Raw genomic sequence first — 14,127 nt, 5'->3', positions numbered from 1 at the left:
AATAGGCTTACTCATGTTGCATGGCAACCAAGCCCCACTCAAGTCTTGTTGATTTAGGCATTTGTCATGGGTGATACTCAGAAAGAAACCACGGAGATAAATTGATGCCTTTGATCTTCTTAGCGAGGCTGTAGAACGTCCAACTTTCTCTGACTAGTTTTTATTTTCCAAATAAAGTTATATTAGTTATATTGACCCAAAGTTTTCATTTATTTTGTCCAGTATTGCTTCAGCCCTCAACCCCTTAAGCAGCTTCCCCTTCACCAAAGAGAGAAACAATGAAAGATGAGTTGCTCAAAGTGCAGGAGTTCCTATAAAGCCAGGGTAGAATCTTCTCCACCAATATTACTAATATCAGCCAACTCTACAAAGCACAGGAGCCACTTAGCCATTGGACTGGAGTAGAATTCCCGTTCTTTATTATTTTAGATGGAAGTTTCAGACAGATGTGGAGAATTCCAAGAAGTGCTCTGATGCCCTTTTGTGGATGCTCTACAGTTGAACGTTTTACTGATGATCTCAATTGTTTCTAATGCAGCAGTTCTATAGGCTAGAGCAGTACCATTAGTTCCTACTACAGATGGGATAACTCGGGTGGATCTGAGACATGATGATTTCCTTAAAGCCTTCATGGGCCATGAGATTTAAATTGGAGTCTCCCCTCATTTCATATAATGCTATTCTAGTTCGTGCAGAAGTATTTTCCCTATTAGTCGTACCCCTATGGTAGATGAAAACCAGTATTCTATTACTTTTCTCAAGTGAGCAAAATTTAAAGGAAGTATAGAGCCTTATATCATATATAAGTATAAGTATATAGAGTATAGTAAGTGGTGCAGTGGCCTAGAAGTGGAGATACTACCTCCCACTCAGAAGGTTGAGAGTTCAGTCCTAGGTAGTGGCAGATGTTTCTCTCCAAGGGCGCGAAAAAACCTCTGCTGTGAACTCCATGTAGGTGTCAGGAAGGGCATCTGGCCAGTAAACGCTCAGCTCCATTCAGTTGTCCTGACTTCACCCTGAAGCAAGGAATTACAGGGTCACAAAAAAAAAAAAAAAAAAGAGCTATATTTACAGTATCCGCATCAAGGAAGGGAGCCTTAATTTCTGGAGTTATCACTATTAGGAGCATGTAAAGCGAGATCAAGAAATAGATCTGAAATAAATCTTCAATTAAGCCTCCTGCCTCCATAAACTATTTGCAGCAACCATATTGCATTTGCAGTATGCACTAAATGTTAAGAGGGCTGATCTGATGTAATGGTTTAAGGTGTGGCATTAGGAGCAGAGAGACCAAAGTTCTAGTTCTCCCTTGGGCAAATCGCTCCCATTCAGCCCAAAACAGCAGGCTCTGGGATAAACTGGCTGATAAACAAACCCTTTATTGCATCATGCATCAATAGCAAGTGCCCTGTTCAAAATAGGAGGAGAAATGATAACCGCCCCATGTCTAGTATTTGTTAGATTCCTAGATCTTAATGGTTGATGGTTAAGCAAAATTCCTTTGAAAGGTGATGCTGAAAAGTTTCTTGGAGTCTTTGCCCTGGATTTCAGTACTATACATGCCTGCAAATATTTCATAGTCAGGTCAGTGTCTTCATTCACTTCAGTGAAGAGACCAGCTTTAAATTGGACACTGCTAGTCTTGTCATACCATAAATTGTAATTATAGTGTAAGCAATGGAACTGCACATACTGATAGGAGGACACTGAGGAGTTCTGTTCCTCAACTGTGTAAGGAGCAGATCTCAGGTTCAGTAAGGCTGCTAATCAGTGCTGGGTTAGATGCTGATTTGGTGAAGACTATGACCTATTTGACATATCTTATTTTATAGCACTAGATACTACACAGAGTCCCATGTCATTCACCTCTTGTATCTTTTGAGGACAATCTAACATGATTTCTTTTAAAATGGCACAGTTTTCTTAAAAAGAAAAACATGTTTAGTCCTTCTGGAAAAAACAAACAAACAAACAAAAATTCCTTTCTGTGCTTGGCTTTGAGCAGCAAACACAACGTATAGTGTAATCGACTAACATTTCCAAGTGGCATTCACAGGTTTGCAGCTGGTAGTTAACATCATGATTGATTAATCTCTTTAGATATTATTAGTACAATGAATTTTTATTATTTTCCACCATTTTATTTTGCATTAATATTTCAGAGCTCACCTGTAAAAAAAAAAAAGTTAGATTTATGTCCATTTGCTCTTTTTAAAAAAGTTTCATCTTGTGTTTTTTTTAAAAAAACGTAGTTAATTGTAGCTAGTTTTTAATAAATAATATAAAAGTGCTGAGTGATATTTTGTGGAACTGTTCCTGCATAGTTTTTTAAATTATTTATTTATCTATTTACTAGCTGGATACCGGTGCTTCGCTACGAAACTATGTGATGGGGTTGATAAATCGACACTTACAGCTTGGCAATTAATGAGTAGTTATGATTGGCCTCTCGTCTCCCCTTCTCTACCTCAGGCTTGCTCCACAGAAACATCTCCTATCCTATCCCCTTCTCTCCCTCAGCCTTGCCACACACAGGCCTCTCCTATCCTATCCCCTTCTCTCCCTCAGCCTTGCCCCACAGAAGCCTCCCCTATTCTATCCCCTGGTTGCTACCGTGAAAGTGAAACTGAAAGTAAAACTCCTCTCCTCTGCTTGTGTTTTGCATTTGGAACAGATTTCTTTGCAGGTGGGGAGGGGGAGTAGAACTCCTTAGCATCAGAGGGCTGTTTGGAAAATGAAACAGTATTTGCTGTCTGAGCAAGAAGGAGACAGGAAGGAGCTTGGCCGTGACTTAGCTCAAGTGTTCTGTATTAAAGTTGCTTCCTGCTGTGAAAGTAAAACTGAAAGTGAAACTCCTCTGTTTGTATTTTGCATTTGGAATAGATTTCTTTTCAGGTGGGAAGGGGGAGTAGAACTCCTTAGCATCAGACGTGTTAATAATAATATAAGAAATACTAATGCTCTGATGGTCATTTCAAAAAATCCTTTCTTAGTGAGCACCTAGAAGCCAAGAGGAACATACATGGCAAATTTCAAGTTTGTAGGCTTTACGGTTCTGGAGATTTCGTGATTAGGGCATGAGTGGGTTTTGCTTTTACATATATAGATTTGTGCCTGCCTCTATCATTTTTACAAATAATGCAAGGTGATGAATATATCCAACACACTTTCCTCCCATTTCCTCACAACAACAACCTTGTGAGGAGGGTTGGGCTGAGAGGGAGTGACTGGCCCAAAGTCACCATGCTGCCTTTCATGGCTAAAGTGGGATTTAAATCCACAGTATCCTGGTTTCTAGCCTGGTGCCTTAAGCACTAAACCAAACAGGCTATATAATATTGAATACTAGCTACATGGTTGCTGCTAATATACTTCAGTCACTCAAATCTCTCATGAATCCTTTATATTTTTGTAATTTCCTGTTCTTTGTTCTCAGTGTCTTAAAGGCTGTCTGTGCACTTCATAAAAGGAAACATCACTTGTTCTTCTTGATCTTGTTGGCATAGGTTCACATCCATCGTTCTCTGGCTTATTCCTCCAGCACTAAACGTCTCCATACAAACAATTGGTTTATTAGCCATAAAAATGTGAAAGTGCCCATGAAGAGTACAACGGTTGAGCAGTTACTCAAAGAAATAGCTTGCTCAAGAAATCTGTTCCCACATCAAGCCCTCCTTCACAGATGTGGGTACATCATATTGTAGCTCTACACTTAATTGCTCAACTCTTGATGTTTTCCAGCTTTAAAACGTTTCAACTGGCTCTCTGGAAAATATTAATAATGGGCGAAAACATAGTTTTGTCTGGAATAACTTGCTCTTCTCTGGATCTGTTTAGGAGGCACAGAAACAGGTGCATGTGAACCAACCCTAATGTGAAAAACCAGTGGAGGATTCTTTCTACTCAGTGCACACAGTATTATCCCTGGCTCCATGCAGTCAGCAAAGTATCTCAGATCTAACATGGACAGTGACAGACAATGGCAGTGGTCACTATTGTAACATCATGTAAGCTCTTGGGATCTTGGGGAAACATAATTGGAAATCTGTACTTTTCTCCAGGGTTTGGAAGTTAGATAGCATATACATTTAATATGTTAGGACTACTACTACTACTACTACTACTACTACTACTACTACTACTACTGCTGCTGCTGCTGCTACTGCTACTACTGCTATGACATGGTTCCTTGGATTATATCCTTTCTCCCAATACAATTTTGTTGCAGAAACAGGTAAAAGTAAAGGTAAAGTTTCCCCTCGCAAATATGTGCTAGTCGTTCCCGACTCTAGGGGGCGGTGCTCATCTCCGTTTCAAAGCCGAAGAGCCAGCGCTGTCCGAAGACGTCTCTGTGGTCATGTGACCAGCATGACTAAAGGTCAAAGGCGCATGGAACACTTTTACCTTCCCACCAAAGGTGGTCCCTATTTTTCTACTTGCATTTTTAACGTGCTTTCAAACTGCTAGGTTGGCAGAAGCTGGGACAAGTAACGAGAGCTCACCCCGTTACCCGGCACTAGGAATTTGAACCGCTGAACTGCCAACCTTTCGATTGATAAGTTCAGCGACTTAGCCACTGAGCAACCACATCCCTTCCGCAGAAACAGGTAGAGACCTGAAAATGAAAATAACCTTGAAATAGTGTGCATATACCTGCTCAGGTGCTGGTGTCCCATCATCTACTGCTTTCTGGGTAGTGATCTAAGGGACTTTAATCCACAGGCTCTGATTCTGTGATTTTTCTGATTCTGATTCTCTGATTCTTCCTTAATCTACCTCAGCTGTTTATTTACTGCAAAGATTTGTATGTTGCCTATGCATATGATACATATCAAGAGTTTCGTCTCCTCAAGTCTTCTGCTTTCTTCTTCCCTGCCTGCTTTAGAGATTAAAATATCTAAGCAAAGCAGGAAATAGAATGTGAAATTTACGGCCTTTGAAAAGAGTGTCCTTAGATTGGAGCCTGATCACTGGAGATGTGTAATTTTCTGGCACTCAGTAAATGGGGAGAGAATCATAGGACTTACAGTACTCATTATAACTAGTAAAACCAGAATATTAAAAAAAAAAATGATAGGAATTTTTGGAGGTTTTATGGTGCCAGAACCAGGATATCCACTGAATACTTTGGGCCAATCAGTTTTAAGGTCCTTTCTTTACTGCACCACTGCAAATGTTACAGATTTTTTAAATAAAATAATTCAGTTTCCAAATTGAACATAGTAAATTACAACTTTTCATTATTTTGTGGGGAATAAGATCAAGAAAAAAAAAGCGTAGGCTCAGGTTGTATATAGGTTCATAGACGTGATGTTCCATGATGGCTACAATGAAAAAACAAAACAAAAACCAGTTCCTATCAATGATTATCTAGATGTTGAAACTCAAACTGTCTGTTACTTAATGCCATTATATAGCTCAATGGCATGGAACATTCATGGTATACAAGTTCTAGTTCTGACAACCACATTTAAAAGAGGATGCCAGAGAGTTGGAGAAGGTACCAGAAAGTGATCAAGAGGAAACAACTACTCATCCCTGGTTAGAAAGTGTTATGGTGTTTGCAGATTTTTAGGTGAGGAAAATCACATAAAAAAAAAAAAAGATGTCAAAAAAAATTCTGATTACACTAGAGGTGAAGGGAACAGAGAGAGAAAGGAACAGAGAAAGAGAAGCTTTGCTCATAAGCAATTTATGAAGATCCAGGGCAGATTAAAGAAAATTATGAGTTCACACAATTCACACTCAAACCGTATTGTCACCAAATGCAGTGAAGGCAAAGATCATGGAGACCTTGAAAAGAATCAAATAACTTCATGGACTATAAAGGCAATCAGTGACTCTTAACTGTTCTTAACAGATCCTGGTGATCAGATGTATGTCTGTGAATATTGACTTCAGGGAAACAGCAACAAAAGCAGGATGCTGCCCTCATATCCTAAATATCTGGTTGACTACATGATTAACAGGTCTTGAGAAAAGATTTATGCCTGTATTTTTAATATGACTCCTACGTTTTTATAAACAAAATGTCACTTTCATCCATCCCGGGGATTACATTAGTTACAGCTTTGTGCAAAGCAAGGAGATCAGTTGAAATACAGTAATTCTCTGGGACTGATATCTTCCCAATGATGGCAGTGATCCTTGAGATCACATTGAGGACATCGGGAATGGCCTTGAAGGACAGACGGAAGAGCAAAGCAAGTTCGAGCTGAATCCATTCCAGGAAAATAACTCCAAAAAATGTCTTCCTGAACCCATATGACAATAAAATGAGGGTGGAGAGAAGACATTCAGACTTTAAAAATTCTCTTACTTGCTGTTACAATAAAAGTAATCTCAATTTATACAGCATTGGGTCGGGGTGAAATCCAAATTTTTTCCCTACCGATTCTGTGGGCATGGCTTGGTGGACTTGCAGAGGAAGGATACTGCAAAATCTCCATTCCCTTCCCACTCCTGGGGGAAGGATATTGCAAAATTTTCATTCCCACCCCACTCTGGGGCCAGCCAGAGGTGGTATTTGCCAGTTCTCTGAACTACTCAAAATTTCCGCTACTGGTTCTCCAGAACCTGTTAGAACCTGCTGGATTTCACTCCTGCATTGGGTTCTTAGTCTATTTCACCTTGTTAGGGTAACAACAAGGATCTAAGAGAAAAATCAACCTTAATAAATAACGCAGGGGGATTGGGGTGGGGATGGAGGGCCTTGTGGCATTCAAGAACTGGTGGTCATTAGCAATCTGTCATCCTAAAATAATAATTTTAAAAGTGGTTTATTTGTAGTTGTATAGCTTTTAAACATCTTCTGCTATAGTAAATGACCTGGAAGAAAATAAACAATTTAACTCCAAAGTTTTTCAAAACAGAAACAACCCTGTGGTCTCTGGATTGGTGTAGTTGCATTGCATGTTTACTGTGGTGTTTTTGAATTTTCTTTCTTTTGTGTTTTTATCGTATTACATTCCTAATCCATATTTATACTCTCCCTTCCCTGCCCCTGCTTTGAAGTTTATCATAGCTAATATACATATGCTTTTATCTTAACATACATAGCATAATATTCGGTAAAAGTACTTTGAGTTTGCCCAAAATATGTAAACATTAAAAAAAAAGCCTCCTTCTGTGTGAGTCTGTTAAAACATTCTGAAATATATTTTTAAGGCATCTCTTTAACTTGCTTTTGCTGTCAGAGTACATTGCTCAGGGTGCCTACCAAATGCAGGAACCCTGGGACAAATTTGTCTGGTTTTATCACCACTATGGTTTTGATGGACAGGACTACTTTCTCCAACTACAACTGCTTTGCCTAAGATTTATTGCTGCTAGCATGAATTATATTTCTGTTTTATCTTGCAGATATTTGAAAAAGTTATTTCATTAACCTTCCTTCCTTCCTTCCTTCCTTCCTTCCTTCCTTCCTTCCTTCCTTCCTTCCTTCCTTCCTTCCTTCCTTCCTTCCTTCCTCCCTCCCTCCGTCCCTCCCTCCCTCCTTCCCTGATGGTGCAGTGGTTAGAATGAAGTATTGCAGGCAAACTCTGTCCACAGTTTGGAGTTCGATCCTAATAGGGCTCAAGGTTGGCTCAACTGTCTGTCCTTCCAAGGTTGGTAAAATGAGGACTCAGATTGTTGGGGGCAATAAGTTGACATTTGTAAACTGCTCAGAGAGTGCTGTCTAAGTACTATTGTTATTTCTGTTGTCCTTCCTTCCTTCCTTCCTTCCTTCCTTCCTTCCTTCCTCCCTCCCTCCCTCCCTCCCTCCCTCCCTCCCTCCCTCCCTCCCTCCCCTCATTATGTTTTTATGATTTGTCAGGAAGATTTCTTTAGAAATTAAGCTATAATGCAGTATTGACTATTGCTGACTTACCCTCTAGTAACAGCAGATCTAGATGGCAAATCTAGACAGCATACTAAAAAGAAGAGACATCACCCTGGCAACAAAAATTCGTATAGTCAAGACGATGGTGTTCCCAGTTGCAATGTATGGACCATAAGAAAGGCTGAGCACCAAAGAATTGAGGCCCTTGAACTATGGTGCTAGAGAAGACTCCTGCAAGTCCCTTGGACTGCAAGGTGATCAAACGGGTCAGTCCTAGAGAAGATCAACCCTGACTGCTCTTTAGAAGGCCAGATCCTGAAGATGAAACTCAAATACTTTGGCCACCTAATGAGAAGGAAGGACTCCCTGGAGAAGAGCCTAATGCTGGGAAAGATTGAGGGCAAAAGAAGAAGGGGATGACAGAGGACGAGCTGGCTGGCTGGAGTCACTGAAGCAGTAGGCATGAGCTTAAATGGACTCCAGAGGATGGTAGAGGACAGGAAGGCCTGGAGGAACATTGTCCATGGGGTCGCGATGGGTCGGACACGACTTCGCAACTAACAACAACAGCAGCAGCAGCAGATTACGGGGATAATGACAAAGTTGATCCACTCTTTCATGCCTCTCCTGCATAGAATCATGTACAGCAGAATTGTTACCACTTCTATCTATTAACATATTTACAATTCTTCTAGCCTCAGACCCAATGAATTGAGTATGAATATTAAGCCACTGGATGAACATTTATTTCATTCTTACATTAATTTTCTTATTAAATGCACCAAAGAGCAAGAAATGCGATAGACATAGACACTTTTTTTTACTGCAAGCCATAGAGTTTCCTGAAAACAGTATACCTAGAAAAAAAAATAAACTATTGTGGCCATGTTCTTAAAAAGATATGTAGATAGTCCTCAATTTACAACAGTTCATTTAGTGACTGCTCAAAGTTACAACACTAAAAAAATGTGACTTATGACCATTTTTCACTGTTACGACCTTTGCAGCATCCCCCTGGTCATGCGATCAAAATTCAGATGCTTGGCAACTGATTCATATTTATGACCGTTGCGGTGTCCTAAGGTCATGTGATCACCTTTTGTGACCTTCTCATAAGCAAAGACAATGGGGAAGCCAGATTCACTTAACAACCGGGTTACTAACTTAACAACTGTGGCAAGAAAGGTCGTAAAATGGGACAAAACTCACTTAACAAAAGTCTCAGAAATTTTGGGCTCAATTGTCATAAATCGAGGATTACCTGTATTCTAATATTTCAATTTTTCCTAATTAGAGCTGAGTCTGTCTCTGGTGAAACTATCTATTTTGTCTATCCCAGTGATGGCAAGCCTTTTAGATACCGAGTGCTCAAACTGCGTGCGCGCATGGCCAAACTGAAAGGTACGTGTGTATGTGCAAACATGCGCATGCACAAAAATGCACAAGTGCATGCGTGAATGTCCACGCATGCGCAGCAGAGACCTGAAGACCAGCTGGCTGGCAGGAGGCAGGGCATCCCAATGCCAGCAGCGTGGCAAGAGGTAAGATCTTTTTCTTTCATGAGCTTCTGTTTCGTCGTTTGCAGGGAAACAGAAGCTCACGAAAGAAACACCACGGAGATATGACCTGGGGTGACGGCACGCGTTCCAGCAGAGAGGGTTCTGCAGGCCAACTCTGGCACCCGTGCCATAGATTCGCCATCACAGGTTTACCCTAAAAGGCAGAACATCATTTTAAAAAACGAAAATACAATTTTGGGAGCAATGTTTCTATTGCCCCTTCTTTCCAGGATTAAATAGATGTGGATGTAAAGGATTGAAGTTAGAGGCAGCACTGTAGTAGGCTTTGGCTTCACCTCTCATAGTAATTATAGAAACAGCAACATGCCTCCTTCTAAAGCATGACCCAGGGCTCCTGGAAAGGGAGATTTGGTGTCAAAGCATTTAATGAAAAATCCACAGAAACCATTTGCTTGAAATCACCAAGAGGAATGGATATCCATTTTTGAGACCCTCAGCATTTGAGAGGTGCAGCAACAAGAAACACAACACACAACCTTTTGTGTGTCTGAGAGAACATGCCCACAATAGTTTATTTCCTCTTCCGTTTGACCAGATGTCATTATTTTGCGCATCCCACCTCAATTCACCACTCTCCGTGTTTATGTTTTTGTAGTTCATTTACAGGACAAGACTTAGAAAAGATGAATTTTTTTTTGCAAGGGAGGGAATTTATTTTTATGGCAATGTGACCCTTGTGGTATTTGGCTGCAAATTACCATTCAAGGCCAAAAGTTCAAAAACCACCTGTGGGAAGAATATCCTTTTTGGGATAAAATGGGCATTGGAGGAAAGGTGTGTTGAGACTGATGTTTATGATCAGGCTAAAAATAAGGGATGCTCTCGCCCAGGAGACTCCTGGTTTCCTAATGCGTGTTAGTAGCCAATAGGGAGCCAGATGGCACTTGGCCACGGAGAGGTGAAAGGTCAATGGACAACTGGATGGGACTTGGCCTTTCTGTTGGTGATGGGAGACTTCATTTCTGGATCAGGGAAATTAACTTGAAAAGATTTCACCTATCACAGTCTCGTTTCCTCTTGGAATGCAGGGAACAGACCAATAAAAATTTCGTTACCTGCCTTTCAAGTGAAAAGCCAAAGGTAATTTCTCCCACATTAATTCATTTGCTCAAGTCTCATTCAACAGCGCTGGATGCTGATCTCCGTTCCAAAAGGTCTCATTGCTGATGACAGTATTTTTGTCTGCAAAAAATAACAACATGTTGACAGTACAGGAACACATGGGGAATGTACAGCAAAGTGTTTTTATCTTGGCCAGAGGTTGAAAGATCTGTGGCTAAACAGGAATAGCAAAGCGACTCACTGTGCAAAGTTAATGAGGAAGCCAGCAGAAAGTTGAAAGTTTCTCCCACTCCCAATGCCTTTTTTTGCCCACCCTTGGTCCTTTTATTTCTATGCAGAGTTAAAAAAAATATCTCTGAAAGGATGATCCAATGAGTCACAGGCTATCTATTAAATAATATAGAACATGGAAGGAATGCATTCCTACAGGTTAACCACAGGTGGTAATAACGCTCCAGTAACAAAAATACTGAAAATTTTGAGTTTTAGGTAAATCACAAAGGCAAAGTACTTGCTTGGAAGTTTATGAAAAACATATGCAACCATCACCATGGCCTTTCTGCAGGTTATTATAGACCCATGATAGTGAACCTATGGCACACGTGCCAGAAGTGGCACAGAGAGCCATCTCTCTGGGCATGCAAACCATCGCCTGTTGCTCTTTTGCGTTCCGGTGCGCCAGCCAACTGGTCTTCACACCTGTGGGAGCGCTGGAAACCAAAAGAGCAGCCGCCCAGTGCGTGCATGAGCACCAGGTGGCACATGCATTCCGGTTTCTGGCACATGCACATGCACATGTTCCCATTTTGACACTCAGTGTCAAAAAGGTTTGCCAACACTGTTATAGACCAAGGCTACCTCTATTCCCATTTCTTCCTCTTGACTACATGTCCCAGCATGCACTAACTCAGTTTTGTGGTTTACAAGCACTGCCTCACTATATCAAAGAGCAGCTTTTGGGGCCTAGCTCTCCTTGTTGTGCTATAAGTTATAACTCTTATTGTGCATGGTTTAAGGCATATTTGTGGAGATTTCTAGGAATTATTCCAATCCATCTGAAACAGATGGGATGGATGCCCAAAAGCAAAACAAGTGAGAAAAGACCCATGCAGGGGCCTATCTCCTTTGTGCTTCGTGTCTATTCTGAGGACCAATCTGCTGGAGGAGCTGCCTAATTTTGCAATTAATTAAAGGAGTTCTGAACTTTTGCATTTTTCAACTTGGAATGGCTCACCCTGACAAAGGCTGACAATCTTCAGCCTCCATCCTTAGTTATTGCAAACCACAGAAGCAATCCTATCTACTTATTTATCCTAGCTGAGAATTTGATTCTTTTTAGGCCTTATGCCTGCCTTGTATTGCTCCAGTGGTCCTTTTGACCTCTTCACTTGATTTCTTTCCTCCGAAGCAGAGAAACAGAATAGGTAAATTACACCTCTGGCAGTACAAACAGCCTGGAGGCTTCTAATATTCTGCTAAGGTTAGTAGGCCCCTTCTGTAAACCTCTGAGGTTGCTCTTGACAATGATCTCAATATATTTTGTTTCAAAGGAAAATAAACTTCATTGCATCTTTCCAAAGCAGCAGGACCCAGGAGTCTACATTAGAGAAGCCTAGTGGGCAGCTGTGTAATCATTAGCAACACCAATGGGACAGGGACCTAAAGGTTCCTTAGCCCAGCCGGGAGTATAATTTACTATGCCACCATCACAAAACCAGCAAGTTAGCATAAGAAAAGCATGTCAGGAGGAGTGATGGTGAAACTAAACCAGATAAAGCTCCAGCAGGATTTTTTTAAAAAAAAAGAAAACCAAAAGAAAACAAAACCGCATAGCTCAAAATTTTAAAAATTGGGCTATTAGGCGATATTCATTGTGATGAATATCATTTGTTCTTTTTTTTTCCTTTCAAAGGATCAATTGTGTTTCAGAAGAGGGGCTCTTGATCAGCACATATGTAAGCCTAATTTTCGATTTAGAGTATATCCAAACTATTTATTGCTTAATAGATGTTTTTCTCCATTGACTGAAGAACAAGCCTCTGTCTAATGTACATTAAGCATGGAACAAGAACTCTGGATACAGATTGAAGCCCTGTTCTGCTTGGCTGCTGAGTTGGGAAACACAGCACAATTTTTATGCCAGCTCATTTTCTGCTGGCTCCCATACTGGATGATGTCTCTTTTGTGCTGCCATGCAGAACAGTCCTTACATGGACATATGGGATGTCCTGGTATAAAGCATGAATGTTCCCTCACTAGGGATTAGCGGGGTGAAAGGAGATTGTCCAGAAATTTTTCAGAATTTATATAGTAACTGAGTGTTGATCCATTGATTGTGACAGGAATTGACAGAGCATCTTATCACCCAAGCTTGAAATTGTGGAATGAACACCAGGTGGAAAGAGGGTGGGCAGAAAGAGTCTGGTGAGTGTTAAAGCCATAGTCCTAAATGAAACCCAGAGCATCCCTTAGTCCACGGGTGTCAAATACGTGGCATCACATTGCTGTCACGTGACGTATTGTGATGTTTTCCCCCTTTGCGGAGCTGGGGTGGGTGTGGCCTACGCGTGACGCATCTGGCCCGCGAGCCGCTAGTTTGACACCCTTGCTAGTACATCAGTAAATGTACCCAAATGAGCTGCTGAGAGAATGTCTGAGGCAGTAGCAGACATGGGAGAAAGGCCATGGCAAGACAAGACTCTGCATGGGATGTATCATTGACAGGGGTGGCTGACATTGGGGAATCCTACCAATGGCTGGAAAGGGCTTGACTAAAAGGCAGCAATGAAGCACTGATCTTAGCAGCACAAAAACAGGCAGCAAACACCAAATATATAAAACCAGGGGTCTTTCACACTAGATAAGACTATGCAGAGGCCTCAGACCGGGGGTGAAATCCAGCAGGTCCTGACAGGCTCTGGAGAACCAGTAGTGGAAATTTTGAGTAGTTTAGAGAACCGGTGGTCCCAGTAGGGTGGGAATGGAGATTTTGCAGTATCCTTCCCCTACCACGCCCACTAAGCCACGCCCACAGAACCGGTAGTTAAAAAAAATTGGATTTCACCACTGCCTCAGACAGTTCAACGCATAGCAGCAGGGTATAAGATGCAGGCAGGAACAGCATACACTGAATGGCACAACCAAGTAGCTGGCTTCATGTACAGGAACATTTGCACAATGTATGGACTAGATCCTCCCAAGCCCAGATGGGAGATTCCACAGAAAGTCATGGAGAACAAGAGGGCTAAGATCCTATGGGACTCCCAGAAGAGTGCAATGCTAGAAATAGCTAAGATACCGTGCAGAACTCTCAAACTTCCAGATCTGAGACTGAGGATGACACAAACAACCCATAGGGGTAAGAAAGGATTTTTGTTATATATTCTTCCATTCAGTTATATCTGATTCTTGAAGATTGCCTGCAGTTTCCTTGGCGATATTTTCAGAAATTGTTTGAAAACATTTTTTTTTTATATTTCTCTCACTCACAGACCCACACACAATAGGAATTCCATGTACAGAATAATAACAGAGTAGGAATATATAGAGAAAGAAGTAACAGAATGTCTGCATTTAGAAAGTCTGCACTCCATTCGTTCCATATCACGTTTATTTAAAAACCTGTAGAGAAAGCTCTAAAGAGTCTCAGATGATCAGAAGAGG

General features: G+C 41.1%; 1 long non-coding RNA gene across 1 annotated transcript in view; it reads right to left on the bottom strand.

The window, feature by feature from the left end:
* Positions 1-391: 391 nt before the first annotated feature.
* Positions 392-14,127, bottom strand: part of LOC117674264 (uncharacterized) — a 180,179-nt gene continuing 166,443 nt past the window's right edge. The window contains exon 3 of the long non-coding RNA XR_015731295.1: positions 392-1,016. This is a non-coding gene — a long non-coding RNA (uncharacterized LOC117674264). The remainder of the gene's footprint in view (positions 1,017-14,127) is intronic.

This window comes from Pantherophis guttatus, chromosome 1 (assembly GCF_059756535.1).
Source record: "Pantherophis guttatus breed Tessera chromosome 1, ASM5975653v1, whole genome shotgun sequence".
Taxonomy (NCBI): Eukaryota; Metazoa; Chordata; class Lepidosauria; order Squamata; family Colubridae; genus Pantherophis; species Pantherophis guttatus.
Note: the sequence above shows the minus strand (reverse complement) of the source record. Positions and strands in the feature narration are given on the sequence as shown.